We start from the raw sequence: 20,513 nt of genomic DNA, 5'->3' as shown, positions 1-20,513 counted from the left end.
TGAAGGCTTCAAAAGGGGACATTGAATTATTGTCACATTGTATTTTGTCATTGTGAAAAGTTTCTACTTCAGCATTTTGTGGTTGTATTTGCAAGTGGAGTATTTCAGTAAGTGCCCCCTCCCCCCAGGTATCTGGTCAAGAGACTTTAGCCCAGGGAAGTGCTACATAGCTTAAACGTTGACCTTCTCTGGAATGAGCTTCTGACTCAAAGGCTATGTAGAAAATGAGAGATTGGACTGTTTAAGTGCATATTTTTTATTACTTTGAAATTTGGGATTAAAAGTTTATGAACTTTTAAGGGATTTTGATATACAATGCTAAATACTCCTCTAATTAGGTTACAGGTTTGCTTAAATAAGAAAGTGGCTTACTTTGCTCTCAGGTAACTGGAAGTAGCTATTCACTAAGGGTATGCAATTTTACTGAAGGCAGGGACAAGGGCTGTGGGCTACTCAGAACTTGTTGTTCTGCCCTGCCTAGAGTGTTTCCCTTATCTGCATAATTGCTTGATCAAAGGTGGCTCACAATCAATACCACGTTCTAAGCAGCAGGATGAAGAAAGGAGGGAAATGGAAGGGAGAAAAGGTCTATTCCCTTTAAAGTTATGGCCCAGAGATTGAAGACAACAGTTCTCTTTACATCTCTCAGGCCAGAATTTAATGGGATGTCACATATAGCTGAAAGGCTGTTCAGAAACAGTCTTCATTTTGTGTGGACATGTGCCCAGCTGAAACTCCGGGGTTTCCACTACTACTGAAGGAGAAAAGAATGAATATTAGGAGACAGCTGGTAATCTAAGCTGTACCACGTCCAAAAACAATTGTAGCAATTCATATTTCTACCTGGTCTGAGAAAGTAGCCTGAGAAAAGTTTCACCTTTTTAAAATTAAATTTGCTTGTATTATAATTTATTTAACTGTAAGTTTACATAACTTACTTTCTAAAGACTAATTTTCAGAGTGCTTTTAGTTTCATAGTACAATTGAAAGGAAGGTACAGAAGTTTTCTATACTTCTCTGTTCCCACACATGTGTAGCCTCCCCATTATCAACATCCCCCTCGACGGTGGTACATTTGTTACTGTTGATGAATCTTCATTGCCACATCATAATCACCTAAAGTCCATAGTTTATTTTTAGGTTCATAGGGTTCACTCTTGATGTTGTACATTCTATGGGTTTAGACACAAGTATAATGACACATATCCATGATTATAGTATTATGCAGAATATTTTCATTGCCCTAAAAATCCTTTGTGCTCTGCTCATTCATCTCTACTGCTCATCCAACCCTGGCAACCCTTAATGTTTTTACTGTCTCCATAGTTATGTCTTTCACAGAATGTCATATTGTTGGAATCATACAGTGTGTAGCCTTTTCAGATTAACTTCTTTCATATAGTAATTTTCATTTAAAGTAACTCCATGTCTTTTTATGGCTTGATAGCTCATTTCTTTTTAGCCTTGAATGACATACGGTTGTCTAGATGTACCATGGTTTACTTATCCAGTCATCTCATGGAGAACATCTTGGTTGTTTCTAAGTTTTAGCCATTATGAATAAAACTGCTATAAACATCTATGTGCAGGTTTTTTGTGTACATTAGATTTCAACTCCAGTGGGTCAATATCAAGGAGCGTGATTGCTGGATCATACAGTGAGAGTATAGTTTGGTAAGAAACCACCAAAGTGTCTGTACCATTTTGCATTCCCACCAGCAAATTATGAGAGTTCCTGTTGTTACACATTCTCACCATCATATGTTGAGGGTGTTCTGGATTTTAGGCCATTTTAATGGGTGTGTAGTGAATACATATATTTTGTCTGTTCTTTCAATACACTTGAAGGCAAGGAACAATGTTTCTTGATTGTTTTCATATCTGCAGCCTTGAGTGAAAAATTAATGTTCAGGAAATGTTTGTGAAATGAAGATCTGTATGGTTGCCTCTGACCATGTCAGCACTAATACATCAATCAAAGGCATAGTTATAAAAATAGAGACTCTGAGGTACTAGTTTGATGAGGTGACTCTAAAGTCTCTTAGGATACATTTGTCTAACTCAGGCTTAAAAGCAGCTGTGAGAACAGTGAGAAAATAGATGATTAGGTAGATCTACCAATTAAGATTATGGAGCAAATTTAGAGGTTTTAAGCAGATGATTATAAAGAACCAGTCTTCATAAAGCACAAAATTCATTTTTATGAAGGGTAATCAGTCCAATAAAAAACAATAAAGCTCTGTTCACATATCAGTAAAAAATAACTTCATTTGTCTTAAACATTTATCAAAAAGCAAGCTTATGAGGTTACAAAACTGGTTTAATACTTAAGTGGTGCATGGAAAATATTCTGAAGGCAAAGAACTAATGGAAGTGTATTGAGAAGAGAGAAGACTCCACTATTTTAAATATAAGGATAGACAGTGATCCAAAAATATATTGATTTCCACTTAATGGAAAAGGGAAACATCAGTAAGAGAGAGGAAAAGAGGGAGAAAATGGGGAAAAAAGTGGAGAAAATAAAAGGAAGGGCCAGAGAAAGGGGAGAATAAGGGAGAAGAAGACAACAGTAAGAGCCTGAAGTGACAAAAAAGCTCCCCTCCAGCTTTAGTTTCAAAATGGCTGCTTATCTAAGCCAGAATACAAATTCTCTTGCCTAGAGATATGCACCTACTGGAAGGAACCCTTTATGGGTATTTTCAGTTACATTGTTTGAACCCTCAGTTTCAAAGTTCTCAAAATACAATAAAGGCTAGATGTTTCTATTGTGCCTTTCCAAATTGAGACTGGAATCAGAATTTCTAATGTTTCTCAGTTAAAACCTTTAATCATATTTTTAGACTAACAACAAAATTTAAAAATTCCCTTATAACAATATAAAATTGTTTCTGAAGACTTTTGTAGAAAAAGATTTGGAAGAAATAAATGAAATCTCATCTTGCACATAGAAAATAAAGATGTGCTATAGTCTGAAGAATTTGGCAGGCTTTGAAAATATTTCATTAGAAATGCAAGAACTTTGAACAGAGGGAACATATTTCTTAAAGTTATCACTGGTGAAACTTAACTTTGGTAGAGTCTTATTGTCTTACAAAAATGTTCTACTTGGTATGGTACCCTTTGATAAGTATAATCCTAAAACACGCTGACCCGTGTCCTTCAAATAACATAGCAAAAATCTGAGAGCAGGAGCAAGCCCTTATGTGAGATGTTCTCCACTCATGTGTTCAAGGGGGAAGAAATGAGTGATTTACTCCTAGTTAGACCACCTTATGTCCTGTCACTGCAAATTACTCCAGAGAGTTATCTATACTCATTATCTTCAGTTTTTACCCTTCCATTCCTTAAGTATATTTTATTGATTATGCTATTGCAGTTGTCCCAATATTTCCCCCTTTACTCCCTCCACCTGGTGCCCTACTTTGCTCCAACAATCCTCCTGCCTTAGTTCCTGTCCATGAGTCATGCATATAAGCTTTTTGGCTTCCCATTTCCCTATACTATTCCTAACCTTCCCCTGTCTATTTTGTACCTACCAATTATGCTTCTTAATCCCTGTACCTTCACCTTATTCTCCCTTTTTCCCTTCCCTGCTGATAACCCTCCAAATGATCTCCATATCTATGATTCTGTTCCTGTTCTGGTTGTTTGCTTAGGTTTTTTTTTTTTTTAGATTCAGTTGTTGATAGTTGTGAATTTGTTGCCATTTTAATGTTCATAGTTTTGATCTTTTTCTTAAATAAGTCCCTTTAACATTTATATAATAATGGCTTGTTGATGGTGAACTCCTTTAACCTTACCTTATCTGGGGTGCACTTTATCTGCCTTTCCATTTTAAATAATAGCTTTGTTGGATAGAATAATCTAGATCATTTTGAAATTGAGACTAGAACCAGAATTTCTGATGTTTCTCAGTTAAAATCTTCAATCATGTTCTTAGACTAACAACCAAATTTTAAAATTGCCTTATAAAAATATAAAGTTGTTTCTAAAGACTTTGTTGTGGAAAACAAATTTAGAAGAAAAAAATGAAATCTGAGATTACACACAGAAAGGAAAGATGTAGGACCTTGCATTTCATGACTTTGAATACTTCTTGCCAGTCCCTTCTTGCATATAAGGTTTCTTCTAAGAAATCACATAATAGCCTTATGACAACTCCTTTGTAGGTAACTGTTTCCTTTTCTCTTGCTGCTTTTAAGATTCTCTCTTTATCTTTAACCTTTGGCATGTTAATTATGATGTGTCTTTATGTGGTCCTCTTTGGGTTCAAAGTGGTTGGAAACTCTGTGCTTTCTGGAGTTGTATGTCTATTTCCTTCGCCAAATTAAAGAAGTTTTATTTCATTATCTTTTTTTTTTAATTTATTGAGTTATTTTTCAAGTACAGTTTTCTTTTGTCAATTTCTCCCATCCCAACCCCCCCTCCGCCCCATCTCCCCACCTCCCTCCCATCCCCCCTCCCCACAGACCTCATCCCTGTGTCTTTCATACTTGTTCTTCAAAATCCCTCCTCGTTTTTCCCCTTAAATTCCCTTCCCTCTCCCCTCTAGTCACTGCCCACTTGTTCTCTATTTTAGTGTCTTTGTTTTTATTCTATTTGCTTGTTTCTTTTGTTATTTAGCTTCCTGTTAAAGGTGAGATCATATGGTATTTGTCCTTCAATGCCTGGCCTATTTCACTCAGCATAATGCTTTCCAGTTCCATCCATGTTGTTGCAAAGGGTAGTAGCTCCTTCTTTCTCTCTGCTGCATAGAATTCCATTGTGTATATGTACCACAATTTTTTGATCCATTCATTTACTGATGGGCACCTAGGTTGCTTCCAACTCTTGGCTATTGTAAATTGTGCTGCTATGAACATTGTGGTGCATTGTGAAATTGATGTTTTAGGATTCTTGGGATATAATCCTAGCAGTGGAATTGCTGGGTCAAAAGGCAGGTCGATTTTTATTTTTCTGAGAAAATTCCATACTGTTCTCCATAATGGTTGCACCAGTCTGCAATCCCACCAACAGTGAACTAAGGACCCCTTTTCCCCACAACCTCTCCAACATTTGTTGTTTATTGCTTTGTTTATGATAGCCATCCTGACTGGTGTAAAGTGGTATCTCATTGTGGTTTTAATTTGTGTCTCTCTGATAGCTAACAATATTGAGCACCTCTTCATGTGTCTCTGGATATTCTGTATGTCCTCTTTGGAGAAGTGTCTGTTCAAGTCCTTTTCCCATTTTTTAATTGGGTTCGATGTCTTCCTAGAGTGGAGTCTTGTAAGTTCTTTGTATATTTTGGAGATTAAACCTTTGTCTGAGGTATCATTGGCAAATATGTTTTCCCATACAGTTGGTTGTCTTGCTAATTTAATACTGTTTTCTTTGGCCATGCAGAAGCTTTTTATTTTGATGAGGTACCATTTGTTTATTCTTTCCTGTATATCTCTATTTCATTATCTTTAAAAATAAGTTTTCAATTTCTTGCTTTTCCTCTTTTCCTTCGGCCACCCCTATGATTCAGATGCTGGAATGTTTAAAGTTGTCCCAGAGGTTCCTAAGCCTCTCCTCATTTTTTGGAAATTTTGTTTCTTCTTTCTCTTCTCGTCGAATGTGTATTTATTCCTTATGTTCCAAATTGTTGATTTAAATCCGGCTTCCTCACCTTCAATGTTGGCTCTGTAGGAATGTCCTTTATTTCACTTAGTGTAACCTCCGTTTCTTCCTTTATGTTATTGCCATACTTAACGAGGTCTCTGAGCATCCTGATCACCAGTGTTTTGAACTTTGAATCTGATAGGTTGGCTATCTCTCTTTTGTTTACTTCTTTTTCTGGGGTTCTGTTCTTTCACTTAGGCCATATTTCTTTGTCTCCTCAATTTGGCAGCCTCCCTGTGTTTGTTTCTGTGTATTGGGTAGAGCTGTTTTGACTCCCTGCCTTAGCATACCAGTTAAGTTGTACGGGGCTGAGTCTTAGGTACTCACCGGGGTGGGCTAACACACTTCACTGCTTTGCGGCTCTGTACATGGGGGAGGGTTTGGAGAGGGGACAGTGTTGCTGCCTGGTTTCTGGAGGTTTGCTCAGCACTCACCTCATTTCCAGTCACTTCAGCAACTTCCCATATGGGACTGGTGCCCTTCCAGTTCTTGCCCTTGTGGTATATTCCAGAGTGGGTGGGTTCATGTATGTTCTAAGTCTATGCAGGCCCTTTGAATTGACTTTCCTAAGAAACCAGCAGTCTCTTCTGCTGCCCGAACCCCCACTGGTTTTTACAGCCAGAAGTTGTGGGGCCTTATCTTCCTGGTCCTGGATCCTTGGGCTATGTGGTCTGGCCAGGAGTGGAATCGTTCACTTCCAAGGTATCCCTCCTGATTTTTATACACCAAACATGAATGCGGGGACTGCCTGGTCCACTGCCACCACTGCCTCTCCACACCACACCGCATCTCTTGTCTCTCCACCCCAACTGTGTGTCTTCACCCCTCCTACCCATCTGGATGAATGTGGCTTCTTTAAATATTTGGTTGTTTTAATTTCATACAGTTTGATTTTCTGGCAGTTCTGAGTGTTACTCATTTTGAGTTTAGTTCTAATTCTACTTGTGGTTGCATGAGGAAATGAAGTGTATCTACCTATGGCTCCATTTTGGGCAGAAGTCTACCCTTCCATTCTTTATTGAACCCACTTTAATCTGAGTTTTGCTCCAAATATTTCACTTATTCCCTTAGCAACTCCATCAATTATCTCTATTTTGCTAAATCTATTAGGCCATTCTCAGGCTTCATCTTTTTGGGTCTGTCAGCATTGTTTGACACTATCTATCACTCTGTCCTCGAAACATTCTCTCCACTTGGTTTCTAGTACACCACAAACTCTGGGTTTTCCTTTTACCTCCCTGGTCTCTCTTTAGTTTCATTTGTTGGTACCTACTCATCTGTTTGACCTCTCTAATATTGAAGGTTTTCAGATCTCAGTCCCTGGTCTTCCATTTTTCTTTTCTTTTTTAATCTCATTTCCACTATACTTTAAGGGACTTCGATTGATCCTGTGGCTTTAAATACTGTCTATATTGTGATGACTCTCAAATATATATCTATAGCTCTAATCTTTTCCTAATCACTAGAGTCAAATATCTAACTGTCTATTCATCTTTTCCCCTTGGATGTTTAGTCAGGCAGCTGAAACGGAACCATCCAAACTGAACACTTGGCCATCATCTCCAGGCCCCATAAATAATTATCCAGTTGCTCATAACAAAAAAACAGAGGCAGCATCCTCTGATACACCACATTCAATCTATCAGTAAATCCTATCAGCATCTCCATTGCTATCAATTTGCTCCAAGTCACCATCAACTCTAGACTGGATTACTGCTTCTTCTCTTTCCTTGTATACAGAGTAGCCCTTTAAAGTATAAATTACGTCACGTCACTCACCTCAAAACTCACAACTGTCCAATTGCTTCTCATTTTACTAAAAGTAAATGGTAAAATAAATAGGCACATGACCTACCCTGTGCCTGTGAGATTGTCTAGCCTTTTCTGTTTCTATTGTACTGGTGTTGCTATTTCTTACTTAGTTATTTTTCAAGTACAGTTTTTTGTCTATTTCTCCCATCCCAGCCTCCCCAGCCCCTTGCTCCCCACCTCCCTCCGATTTCCACCCCCCTTAGTACTCGTCCCTGTGTCCTTCCTATTGGTCCTCCAAATCCCCCCCTTTTTCCCCTTAACTTCCCTTCCTTCTCCCCTCTAGTCACTGTCCCCTTGTTCTCTATTTCAGTGTCTTTGTTTTTGTTTTTTTTTCTACTTGCTTGTTTGTTTTGTTGTTTAGCTTCATGTTAAAGGTGAGATCATATGGTATTTGTCTTTCAGCACCTGGCCTATTTCACTTAGCATAATGCTTTCCAGTTCCATCCATGTTGTTGCAAAGGGTAGTAGCTCCTTCTTTCTCTCTGCAGCATAGAATTCCATTGTGTATATGTACCACAATTTTTTGATCCATTCATTTACTGACGGGCACCTAGGTTGCTTCTAGCTCTTGGTTATTGTAAATTGTGCTGCTATGAACATTGTGGTGCATAGGTTCTTTGATATTGATGTTTTAGGATTCTTAGGATATAATCCCAGCAGTGGAATTGCTGGGTCAAAAGGCAAGTCGATTTTTATTTTTCTGAGAAAATTCCATACTGTTTTCCATAATGGTTGTACCAGTCTGCAATCCCAACAAAAGTGAACTAAGGACCACTTCTCCCCACACCCTCTCCAACATTTGTTGTTTGTTGCTTTGTTTATGATAGCCATCCTGACTGGTGTAAAGTGGTATCTCATTGTGGTTTTAATTTGCATCTCTCTGACAGCTAACGATATTGAGCATCTCTTCATGTGTCTCTGAATGTTCTGTATGTCCTCCTTGGAGAAGTGTTTGTTTAAGTCCTTTTCCCATTTTTTAATTGGGTTGGGTGTCTTCTTAGAGTGGAGTCGTGTAAGTTCTTTGTATATTTTGGAGATTAAACCTTTGTCTGAGGTATCATTGGCAAATATGTTTTCCCATACAGTTGGTTGTCTTGCTAATTTAATACTGTTTTCTTTAGCCATGCAAAAGCTTTTTATTTAGATGAGATCCCATTTGTTTATTCTTTCCTTTATACTCCTTGCTCTAGGGGACATATCAGTAAAAAAGTTGCTACATGAAATATCTGAGATTCTCTTGCCGATGTTCTGCGCTAGGACTTTAATGGTGTCACGACTTACATTTAAGTCTTTTATCCACCTTGAATTTATTTTGGTGTATGGTGTAAGTCTGCGCTCAAGTTTCATTTTTTTGCACGTAGCTGTCCAGTTCTCCCAACACCATTTGTTGAAGAGGCTATCTTTACTCCATTTTATGTTACTGCCCCCTTTGTCGAATATTAATTGACTGTAGAGAGTTGGGTTGATTTCTGGGCTCTCTGTTCTGTTCCATTGGTCTATGTGCCTGTTTTTATGCCGGTACCAGGCTGTTTTGATTACAGTGGCCTTGTAATACAGTTTGATATCAGGTATTGTGATTCCCCCTACTTTGTTCTTCTTTCTCAAAAGAGCAGCTGCTATTCAGGCTCATTTATGGTTCCATATAAATTTTCGAAGTGTTTGTTCTATGTCTGTGAAATATGCCATTGGTACTTTAATAGGTATTGCATTGAATCTGTATATTGCTTTGGGTAGTATGGACATTTTGATGATGTTAATTCTTCCAATCCATGAACAAGGTATATGTTTCCATTTGTTTGTCTCTTCCTTGATTTCATTCTTCAGGGCTGTGTAGTTTTCTGCATACAGGTTTTTTAGCTCCTTAGTTAGGTTTATTCCCAGATATTTTATTTTTCTTTTTGCTATATCAAATGGAATTTTTCTCTTTATTTCTGCTTCTGCTGATTCACTGTTGGTATACAAAAATGCCTTTGATTTCTGGATATTGACTTTGTAACCAGCTGTTTTGCCAAACTCATTAATTAGTTTGAGCAGTTTTTGGGTAGAGTCTATAGGATTTTCCATGTACACTATCATGTCATCTGCAAACAGTGACAGTTTTGCTTCCTCCTTTCCTATTTGGATGCCTTTTATTTCCTTTTCTTGCCTGATCGCTGTGGCTAAAACTTCCAATACTATATTGAATAGAAGTGGTGAAAGTGGACAACCTTGTCTTGTTCCTGATCTTAGTGGAAAAGCTTTTAGTTTTTTCCCATTCAGTATGATATTGGCTGTAGGTCTCTCATATATGGCCTTTATTATTTTGAGAAATGCTCCCTGTATTCCCACTTTCCTGAGTGTTTTTATCATAAATGGGTGTTGTACCTTATCAAAAGCTTTTTCCGCATCTATTGATATGATCATGTGATTTTTGTCTTTGCTTTTGTTTATGTGATGTATTACATTTACCGATTTGCGAATATTGAACCATCCTTGCATCCCTGGGATGAATCCCACTTGGTCATGGTGTATGATCTTTTTGATATATTGTTGGATGCGATTTGCCAATATTTTGTTGAGGATTTTAGCATCTATGTTCATCAGCGATATTGGCTTGAAGTTTTCTTTCTTTGTTGTGTCTCTATCTGGTTTTGGAATTAAGATGATGCCGGCTTCATAACAAGAATTTGGGAGTTTTCCATCCTTCTGGATTTTTTGGAATAGTCTGTGGAGATTTGGGGTTAGCTCTTCCTTAAATGCTTTGTAGAATTCTCCTGTGAAACCATCTGGTCCAGGGCTTTTGTGTGATGGGAGTTTTTTGATTACTGCTTCAATCTTTTGCTATTACTGGTGTATTTAGATTTTCTGCTTTTTTTTCACTGACTTTTGGAAGATTGTATTTTTCTAGAAATGGACACATTTCCCCTAGGTTTTCAAATTTCTTGGCATACAGTTCTTCATAGTAATTTCTTACAATCCCTTCTATTTCTGTGGTATCAGTTATAATCTCTCCTCTTTCATTTCTGATTGTGTTTTTTTTGTGTCCTCTCTGTTCTTTTCTTGATGAGCCTACTTAAAGGCTTCTCTATTTTGTTTATCTTCTCAAAGAACCAACTCCTGGATTCATTGATCCTTAGAATTGTGCTTTTAGTTTCTATGTCATTTAATTCTGCTCTAATCTTGGTTATTTCCTTCCTTCTGCTTGCTCTGGGCTGTCTTTCTTGTTGTTCTTCAAGTTCTTGCAGGCGTAGGGTTAGGTTGTTTGTTTGAAATGTTTCTATCTTCTTTAGGTGAGCCTGTATTGCTATAAACTTCCCTCTCAGGACTGCCTTCACTGTGTCCCATAAGTTTTGGGTTGTTGTGAGATCATTTTCATTTGTTTCCAGAAACGTTTTGATTTCTTCCCCAATTTCATTCTTGACCCATTCGTTGTTGAATAGCATACCATTCAGTCTCCATGATTTTGAGTGCTTTGGGTTTTTTTCTTTGGTGTTGGTTTCAAATTTCAGGCCCTTATGGTCCTTATGGTCAGAGAAGATACTTGGTATGATTTCAATTTTCTTGAATTTTTTGAGGCTCGTTTTGTGTCCTATCATGTGGTCTATCTTTGAAAATGTTCCATGTACATTTGAAAAGAATGTGTATTTAGCTTCTTTGGGATGAAGGGCTCTCTATATATATATCAATTAAGTCCATTTCATCTAGGGTGTTGTTTAATGCCACAACATCTTTGTTGATAATTTGTTTGGAAGATCTGTCCAGTTTTGAAAATGGGGTGTTAAAATCCACTACTATAATTGTGTTGCTGTCAATATCTTTCATGAAGTCCTCTAAGATTTTCTTGATATACTTGGGTGCCCCTAAGTTTGGTACATATATGTTTACAATGTTAATGTCTTCTTGGTGGATTCTTCCATTGAGTATAATGAAGTGACCTTCTGGGTCTCTCTTTATGGCCCTTTTTTTGAAGTCTATTTTGTCCGATATGAGAATTGCTACCCCAGCTTTTTTTTTCTCGTCTGTTTGCTTAGAAAACTTGTTTCCAGCCTTTCACTTTTAGTCTGTGATGTTCTTTTGTCCTGAGGTGGGTCTCTTGTAGGCAGCATATGTGTGGGTCATGCTTTCTTATCCATTGAGCTATTCTGTGTCTTTTGATTGGAGCATTTAATCCATTTACGTTTAAGGTTATTATTGATATGTCCTTATTCATTGCCATTTTTGTACCTGTGTTCCTCTCTGTCTCCCTCTTTTCCTTCCTTTCCTTAAAGCATTCCTTTTAGTATTTCTTGTAGAGCTGGTTTGGTGGAGGCATGTTCTTTTAGGCTTCTTTTGTCTTGGAAGCTCTTTTTTTGGCCTTCTATCTTGATTGAGTGCCTTGCTGGCTAAAGTAGCCTTGGTTGTAGGCCTCTGGTTCTCATTACTTGGAATATTTCTTGCCATTCTCTTCCTGCTTGAAGTGTTTTCATTGAGAAGTCAGTAGCTAACCTTATTGGGGCTCCCTTGAATGTTACTTCTTTTTTTTTCCCTTGCTGCCTTTAAGATTCTCTTTTTGTCTTGAAATTTTTCCATTTTGATGATGATGTGTCTTGAAGCGGGCCTCTCTTGATTGGGACTCTCTGTGATTCCTGAATTTGTGAGACTTTTTCTCTCATCAAATTAGGGAAATTTTCTCTCATTACTCTTTCAAATACGTTTTCCATCCCTTGTTCTTCTTCTTCTCCTTCTGGTATTCCTATTATTCGGATATTATTACGTTTCATATTGTCTTGCATTTCTCTTAATCCCTCTTCATTCTTTCTGAGCCTCTTTTCATTTTCTTGCTCTTTCTGTGAGATGCTTTCTACCTTGTCCTCCAACTCACTAATCCTATCCTAGGCCTCATCTATCCTACTTTTGAAACTTTCTACTGTGTTCTTCAATTCAGAAATTGTATTCTTCATTTCCTTTTCTCCCTTGCTGATAGTTTCCATTTCCTTTTTCATGTTGCTGTAGTTTGCAGAGAGATCATTTTAGTTCCCCTGTAGTTTCTGGTAGTTCACTGTGAGCTCTTTGAACTTCGTAATAACCAGTGCTTTGAATTCACTATCTAATAGTTGATCAGCCTCTATTTCATCTAACATTCTATTTGAAGTTTCTGCTTTTTCTTTCATTTGGGGATTGTTTCTTTCTCTTCCCATTGTTTGAGACTCTTTTTGTTAGTCTCTGCTTCTAAAATTGATCTGTTCTGAAACCCTGGTTTTATGGTGTAAACTTCTGTGGTATGATCCTTGTGAAGTTCAGTGGTGCAAACTCCTTGAAGTTTCTTGATGTTCCTCATCTCCACCTACTCTCACACTGGTCCTCGCGCTGGACTCTGCGTTTGTCGTCTACACTGCTCAATATCCCGGCTCTAGTAGCCGCCTCCTCACGCGCCCAGGCCCGTTACTACAGCAGCGATACAGGGGCCAAGAATGTCCCGGCTCCCGTAGCTGGCTCCTTTGCTGCCCACGGCCGTCACAGGGGTTTGGAGCATCACAGCTTCCCTACCTGACTCCCCGGAGTCCAGTCCTGTTGCTATGGCAGCGGCACAGGCACTGAAATGTCGTGGCTTCCATACCTGACTCCTCTGCGCCCAGGCCCGTCCCTGTGGCAGTGTCACAGGGGCCTCCGGTGTCCCAGCTCCTGCAACTGACTCTTCTGTTGCCCAGGCCGGTAGCTATGGCATTAGCACAGGGGCCAAGAATGTCCCAGCTCCGGTTCCTGCCTCTTCTGTCGCCCAGGACCGTCACAGGGGCTTGGAGTATACGGCTCCCCTACCTGACTCCCCGGCTCCCAGGCCTATTCCTCTGGCGGCAGCCCAGGGGCCGCGTGTGTCCCAGCTCCAGTAGCTGACTCTGCCGCTGTCTGCTGTTTCAGCGTCGGTCACAATCTCTGGTCTTTTAATTTCATAAATGCTGGGTAACCGATGTGTTATTGTGCTGTTTCTCTATAGATTTGCCAGAATTTTCACCCATGAGTACAGGAGCTAGCATCAGTTCCGTCTTACTCCATCGCCATCTTCCCAGCATGGTGTTGCTATTTCTAGGACTACTAATAATGCTCCTTACCTCAGGGCTTGTGAAGGTGGTGTTCTTTCTATTCAGAAAATTCTTCCTCTGTATTTTCACCTGGCTTATTCCCTCACTTTGTTGAGGTCCTTAATGTCTGTTTGTCAGAGATGTACCACCTTATCTAAAATGAGCCCCATTACTTTGTTTCACATTATCTTGCTTTGTTTTTCTTTATAGCTTTTATAATTATCAGATATATTTATTGTTCGGTTCTTTCATCAAAAAATTAATTCCACGAGGGCAGGTTCTTTGTCTTGTTCACTGATGTACCCCCAGTGCCTGAAATAATGCCTGGCATGTAGTAGGTTTCCAAAAATAATTGTTGAATAATGGACATACAATAGAAATATTTACATGCTTTTGTTAGCATTCTTTTCTGTAACTGATGGTACTATATATGATATAATAGCATATATCCATGTATTTATAATCTACATATTATGGACGTGAAAAGATATAGTATTAAAATAATCTTGACGTAATATAAAAGCTGGCTTTTTTTACATTTTGTATTCTGTTCTGATTTGGTAAGGCACATCTCTCATTTACTTTTTTTTCATTTTTAAAAAAATTTATTTCTTTATTGTTCAAGTACTGTTTTCTGTTTTTACTCTCATCCCTGCCCACTCCCCCAATGCTCCCATCCTCCCTCCCATTTCCACCCCCCTTAGTTGTTGTCCATGTGTCCTTTATACTAGTTCCTGTATATATTTCTCCTTTTTCCCCTGAAATTCCCTCCCCTCTCCTCTCTGGTCACTTTCCCCCTGTTCTTTATTTCAGTGTCTTTGTTTTAATTTTGCTTGCTTGTTTGTTTCATTGTTTGTCTTCCTGTTAAAGGTGAGATCATATGGTATTTGTCTTTCAACACCTGACTTATTTCACTCAGCATAATGCTTTCCAGTTCCTTCCATGCTGTTACAAAGGGTAGGAGCTCCTTCTTTCTTTCTGCTGCATAAAATTCCATTGTGTATATGTACCATAATTTTTTGATCCATTCATTTACTGACAGGCACCTAGGTTGCTTCCAGCTCTTGGCTATTGTAAATTGTGCTGCTATGAACATTGGGGTGCATAGGTTCTTTGGGATTGGTGTTTTAGAGTTCTTAGGATATAATCCCAGCAGTGGAATTGCTGGATCAAAAGGCAGGTCCATTTTTAGTTTCTTAAGAAAATTCTATACTGTTTTCCACAGTGGTTTTACCAGTCTGCAATCCCACCAACAATGGATTAGGGTCCCCTCTTCTCCACAACCTCTCCAACACTTGTTGTTTGTTGCTTTGTTTATGATGGCCATTCTGACTGGTATAAAGTGGTATCTCATTGTGGTTTTAATTTGCATCTCTCTGATAGCTAATGATATTGAGCATCTTTTCATGTGACCCTGGATCTTCTGTATGTCCTCCTTGGAGAAATGTCTGTTCAAAACCTTTGCCCACTTTTTAACTGGGTTGCTTGTCTTCTTAGAGTGGAGTCATGTAAGTTCTTTGTATATTTTGGAGATTAAACCCTTGTCTGAGGTATCATTGGCAAATATGTTTTCCCATACAGTTGGTTGTCTTTCTAATTTAACACTGTTTTCTTTAGCTGAGCAAAAGCTTTTAATTTTGATGAGATCTCATGTGTTTATTCTTTCCTTTATATCCTTTGCTCTGGGGGACATATCAGTAAAAATGTTGCTGTGTAAAATATCTGAGATTTTCTTGCCAATGTTCTCTAGGACTTTAATGGTGCCATGGCTTATATTTAAGTATTTTATCCACCTTGAATTTATTTTACTATATGGTGCAAGTTGATACTTAAGTTTCATTTTTTTGCACATAGCTGTCCAGTTCTCCCAACACCATTTGTCGAAGAGGCTATTAGTCCATTTTATGTTGCTGCCCCCTTTGTCAACTATTAATTGGCCATAGAGATTTGGGTTTATTTCTGGGCTCTCTGTTCTGTTCCATTGGTCTATGTGCCTGTTTTTAATCCAGTACCAGGTTGTTTTGATTACAATGGCCTTTTAATACAGTTTGGTGTCAGGTATTGTGATCCCTCCTACTTTGTTGTCTTTCTCAAAATTGCAACTGCTATTCAGCATCATTTATGGTTCCATATAAATTTTGGAAGTTTTTGTTCTATGTCTGTGAAATATGTCATTGGTACTTTAATTGGTATTGCATTGAATGTGTATGTTGCTTTGGGTAGTATGGACATTTTGATGATGTTAATTCTTCCAATCCATGAACATGGTATATGTTTCCATTTGTTTGTGTGTTCCCTGATTTCTTTCTTCGGTGTTGTGTAGTTTTCTGCATACAGGTCTTTCACGTCCTTGGTTAGGTTTATTCCTAGATATTTTATTTTTCTTTTTGCTATATCGATTGTGATTCTTTTCTTGATTTCTTTTTTTGCTTTTTGATTGTTGGTATACAAAAATGCCTTTGATTTTTGGATATTGACTTTGTAACCTGATGTTCTGCCAAATTAACTTATTACTTTGAGCAGTTTTTTGGTAGAATTGATAGAATCTTCTATGTACATGATAATGTCATCTGCAAACAGTGAAACTTTTGTTTTCTCCTTTCCTATTTGGATGCCTTTTATTTCCTTTTCTTGCCTGACCACTGTGGATAAAACTTCCAATACCATATTGAATAGAAGTGGTAAAAGTGGACAAACTTGTCTTGTTCCTGATCTTAGTGGAAAAGCTTTCATTTTTTGCCCATTGAGTATGATGTTGGCTGTAGGTCTCTCATATATGGCCTTTATTATGTTGAGGAATGATCCCTTTATTCCCACTTTTCTGAATGTTTTTATCATAAATGGGTGTTGTACCTTATCAAAAGCTTTTTGTGTATCTATTCAAATGATGATGTGATTTTTGTCTTTGCTTTTGTTTATATGATGCATTACATTTACTGATTTGTGAATATTGAACCATCCTTGCATCCCTGGGATGAATCCCACTGTGTCATGGTGGGTGATCTTTTTAATGTATTTTTGGATGCAGTTTGCCAATGTTTCGTTGAGGATTTTAGCATCTATGTTCATCAGCGATATTGGCCTGAAGACTTCTTTCTTTGTTGTGTCTCTATCTGATTTTGGAATTAAGATGATGCTGACTTCATAAAAAGAGTTTGGGAGTTTTTCATCCTTTTGCATTTTTTGGAATAGTCTGTGAAGAATAGGGGTTAGCTCTTCCTTAAATGCTTTGTATAATTTTCTTGTGAAACCATCTGGTCCAGGGCTTTTGTGCTTCAGGAGATTTTTGATTGCTGGTTCAATTTCATTTGCTGTTATTGATCCATTCAGGCTTTCTGCTTCTTCTCCATTGAGTTTTGGAAGATTATATTTTTCTAGAAATGTGTCCATGTCACCTAAATTTTCAAATTTCTTGGCATACAGTTCTTCATAATAATTTCTTACAATCCTTTGTATTTCTGTGGTATCGGTTGTAATCTCTCCTCTGTCATTTCTTATTGTGTTTATTTGGGTTCTCTCTCTTCCTTTCTTCTCATGTACTTTTGAAGTTATTACAAGAAATGAATGTTTTGGAGACACAGTGTTTGCTTACTAACAAGTATTTGAGAGCATCTGGGAGTGGGAAGAAGGTTGTTGATCAAAAAAATTGTTTTTCTCATTCCAGAGCAGTGGAGACTTTCAAGACACTGCATTGTTTTCCAGCTGTGACTGCATTTGAATAGAATGTAAGGCACATTTAATTGTTTAATAACAGTTTGACCGGTGTTAAGAAATTAATGACCTGTGGGGATTTTTTACTTAAAAATATTTTACTTATCATTAGATGAGAAAGGAGTGAAGCGAGAAAGAGAAGTGGAGAAACATTGATTGGCTGACTCTCATAAGCCCCCAACTGGGGACCTGGCCTGTGATGCAGGCATATGCTCTGACCGAGAATTGAACTGGTGACCTTTTGGTTTGCAGCACGGTGCTCAACCCACTGAGCCACACCAGCCAGAATGACCTGCTTTTTGTTTTTTGTGTTTTTTTTTAAGTGCTGTAAAATCCTGTTGCTGATATGTTGGATGACATTATAAACTAAAAAAACTCGGATCTTCTCAGATTAGGAACAGATTCTGAAATGTGTAAACTGCTTTGTGAATTAACACTGTTTATCTGGCAGTTACTATAGTAGTTCAAAATTAAATTCTCTAGCTTTGACAGTGCTTCAAGAAATTTGTTAACTGGATGAACTCAGGATGCCATACAAGAAAACATCTAAAAAAAGAATTAGGGAATAAGATGATTAGTTATGTTTTACAAGCTATATTGAACACATTTTATAAATATCAGTGGAAATATTAATATGTAATGCTGGCAGGGACACAAATATAATTATGTTATACATAATTGGATGTTAAAGTGATGTTTGTTTAAAAGAGATCCTACCTCTATTTCATTTGTCTGCAGTGGTTTCCATCATCCAATATATGCCTAACTTCTTTCTGTATTTTGGTGGGAAATGACTTACACTACTTAACTAGTGATGAGCATGATGAATATATTTGACACAAAGTATTTTTGTGTTTGCAAATACACAGTCATCTTCATCATTGTTTTTAAAATATTTTATTGATTTATTTTTAAGGAGAGGGATAGGAAGGAGAAACAGAGGGAGGGAAACATTGATGTAAGAGTCAACATCCATTGGTCACCTCTCATATGCACCCCAGCCATTGGGGACCAAACCCGAAACCCGAGAATTGAACTGGCAACCTTTCATTTCATGAAACGTCGCCCAACCAACTAAACCACATCAGTCAGGGTGTCTTCATCATTCTCTATAAAATACTCTACTTAGGATGTAATATTTGCTACTTATTATCTAAATTAGAATTGACTTATCACCAGTTCATAGGCTGATTGTACTGTTATTGAGTCATGTACTGATCTCAGCATGTTGTCAAACTTTAAGATCCTGCAGGTTCTGTAGATGTTGATTATGATGCTGAGTCATAGTCATTCTCTACAAGCTCTTCATAGACATTTGTATATGTTGGGTAGTCTCCTTGAAATAAGATTGGTTATGCAGAAAGCCAGTTCTTTTGAGTCACATCCTAAATCTGTGGATAGATACTCAGCAGACGAAGGAAACAAAATGATACCCCAGGGATAATTATGTGAGAGGAAATTGAGCTTCACTAAAGTAAAATTAGGTGAAAGGCAGTATTATGTGTTAATATGAACAGAGTTTTTAGGATCAGTTATAAGCATCTTTGCTTGTTCAAGTTTTGTGACCTTGAGTAATTCACCTAACATTTCTGAGCCTCAAACCTCATAGTTGCAATACTGAATTAATAATAATAGTAACTATATCCCTGGCTAGTGTGCCTAAGTGGATTGAATATCAGCTTGCAAACTGAAAGGTCACTGGTTCAATTCCCAGTCAGGGCACATGCCTGAGTTGTGGACCAGGTTCCTGGTTGGGGGGTGTATGAGAGACAACTGATCAATGTTTCTGTTCCACATGGATGTTTTTCTCTCTCTCTTCCTTCTTTCCCCTCTGTCTAAAAATAAATAAAAACCTAAAAATTAGTAGTAACTATCAGTGTTGGTGAGACCTAAACAAGCTATCCATATCAAGCATCTTGCACAGAGCTTAATAAACTATGGTTTCTAATATCATTATTTTCTAAATATCTGACAAATTTGGTGCTAGAACTTAGATCTCCTGGTCAGTGCCTTCTCATGTAAGACCATATAAATTTATCATTTCACTCATAGATGAAATTTAAGGCTTTGTAATCACATTACATTTTTTCTACCTTCAAGTTCTACTTCTTTGTTTTCCCATTTCTGTAAGCCCTATTCTAATTTCTTTGGGTGATATTTTTTTTGATATTATAAGTAATGTGAATGGAAAATGTCAAATTTTATGACATTGGTTTTTTAACTTCCCCAAATAACCTAATAAAAGAAACTAGAAGTATACATAATATACTCATATTTCTTTTAAGTGTTTTTTTAGTTGTTTACATTTTAAAGAATTTATTTATTTACTTTTAGAAAGAGGGGAAAGGAGGGAGAGGGGGAGGGAGAGAAAAATCAATGTGCAAGAGAAACATCAGTTGGTTGCCTCTCACAGTACCCCAATAAGGGGCCAAACCTGCAAGCCAGGCATGTGCACTGACTGGGAATCAACCTTTCTCTTTGCTGTATGATGCCCAAACAAGCCACACCAGTGAGGACTAGGTGGTTTTTTTAGAAGCCACTTGAGTAACATTGAAGAAGTTCATTCCTTGTTTCCTAACACAATTATTTGTCTCTGCAGCTCGGTCACTGCTTTTATAAACTCGTCCTGTTTTATAAACAGAAACCTGTGGTCATTTCCAATGCTTTGGAAGAATCTTTTTTCCTTTGTCAAGGTAGAGAAGAAACTTTTCTATGAAACCATATCATGTGGGTGACTAGATGATTAGCCTTGCAACATTTTTCTATCCTTCTTTTTTTTAACTTCCCTTTCAGTACAGATTATACCAGCTGTGAGGTCTTGTGCAAGTCACGTTACTTCTTTAAACCCCATTTTAATGATTATAAAAATGCAATACCAACATTACATCCCTGAAGATTTCAATAAATTTAATAAATTCTTTGTGAATTATCAAAAGATGAAGAAATGTAAAAAAATTTTATTAGGACAAAGAGAAGTAAAGGCAGGTAATGGAACAACATGGGTGGTAGAAGTTGGAGTTTAATATTAAATGCTTAGTTATCTACTGTCAGGTTAATTTTGCTGAATTAGTAGAGGCAAATGTGTAGGTTGGAACAACTTATTTTCAAGTGTTTGTTTAGTGGCTAGATGCTCAGAAGCAAATCCCTTTCAAGCATATAGAGCAATTTATTATTCTCATTGCACTTTCACATATATTATCTCATTTAATCTTCAGTACAAATATGCCAGGCTGTGTTGATTACCTTCAGTTCATAGTTGGGAATTGAGTTATAAGTTTCCTCTAAGCATATTAATGATTGAGGCAGGGC

At 37.5% G+C, this 20,513-nt stretch overlaps 1 protein-coding gene across 2 annotated transcripts in view; it reads left to right on the top strand.

The window, feature by feature from the left end:
• IL13RA2 (interleukin 13 receptor subunit alpha 2) overlaps positions 1-20,513 on the top strand; it is a 74,897-nt gene that overhangs the window by 22,656 nt on the left and 31,728 nt on the right. For both annotated transcript variants that reach the window (XM_053657514.1, XM_053657513.1), the window contains one exon: positions 17,158-17,218. The gene's annotated coding sequence lies outside the window, so the exon portion shown is untranslated. The remainder of the gene's footprint in view (positions 1-17,157; positions 17,219-20,513) is intronic.

This window comes from Artibeus jamaicensis, unplaced genomic scaffold (assembly GCF_021234435.1).
Source record: "Artibeus jamaicensis isolate MK-2021 breed Jamaican fruit bat unplaced genomic scaffold, CSHL_Jam_final scaffold_461, whole genome shotgun sequence".
Taxonomy (NCBI): domain Eukaryota; kingdom Metazoa; phylum Chordata; class Mammalia; order Chiroptera; family Phyllostomidae; genus Artibeus; species Artibeus jamaicensis.
This window is presented reverse-complemented; position numbering and strand designations above follow the sequence as displayed.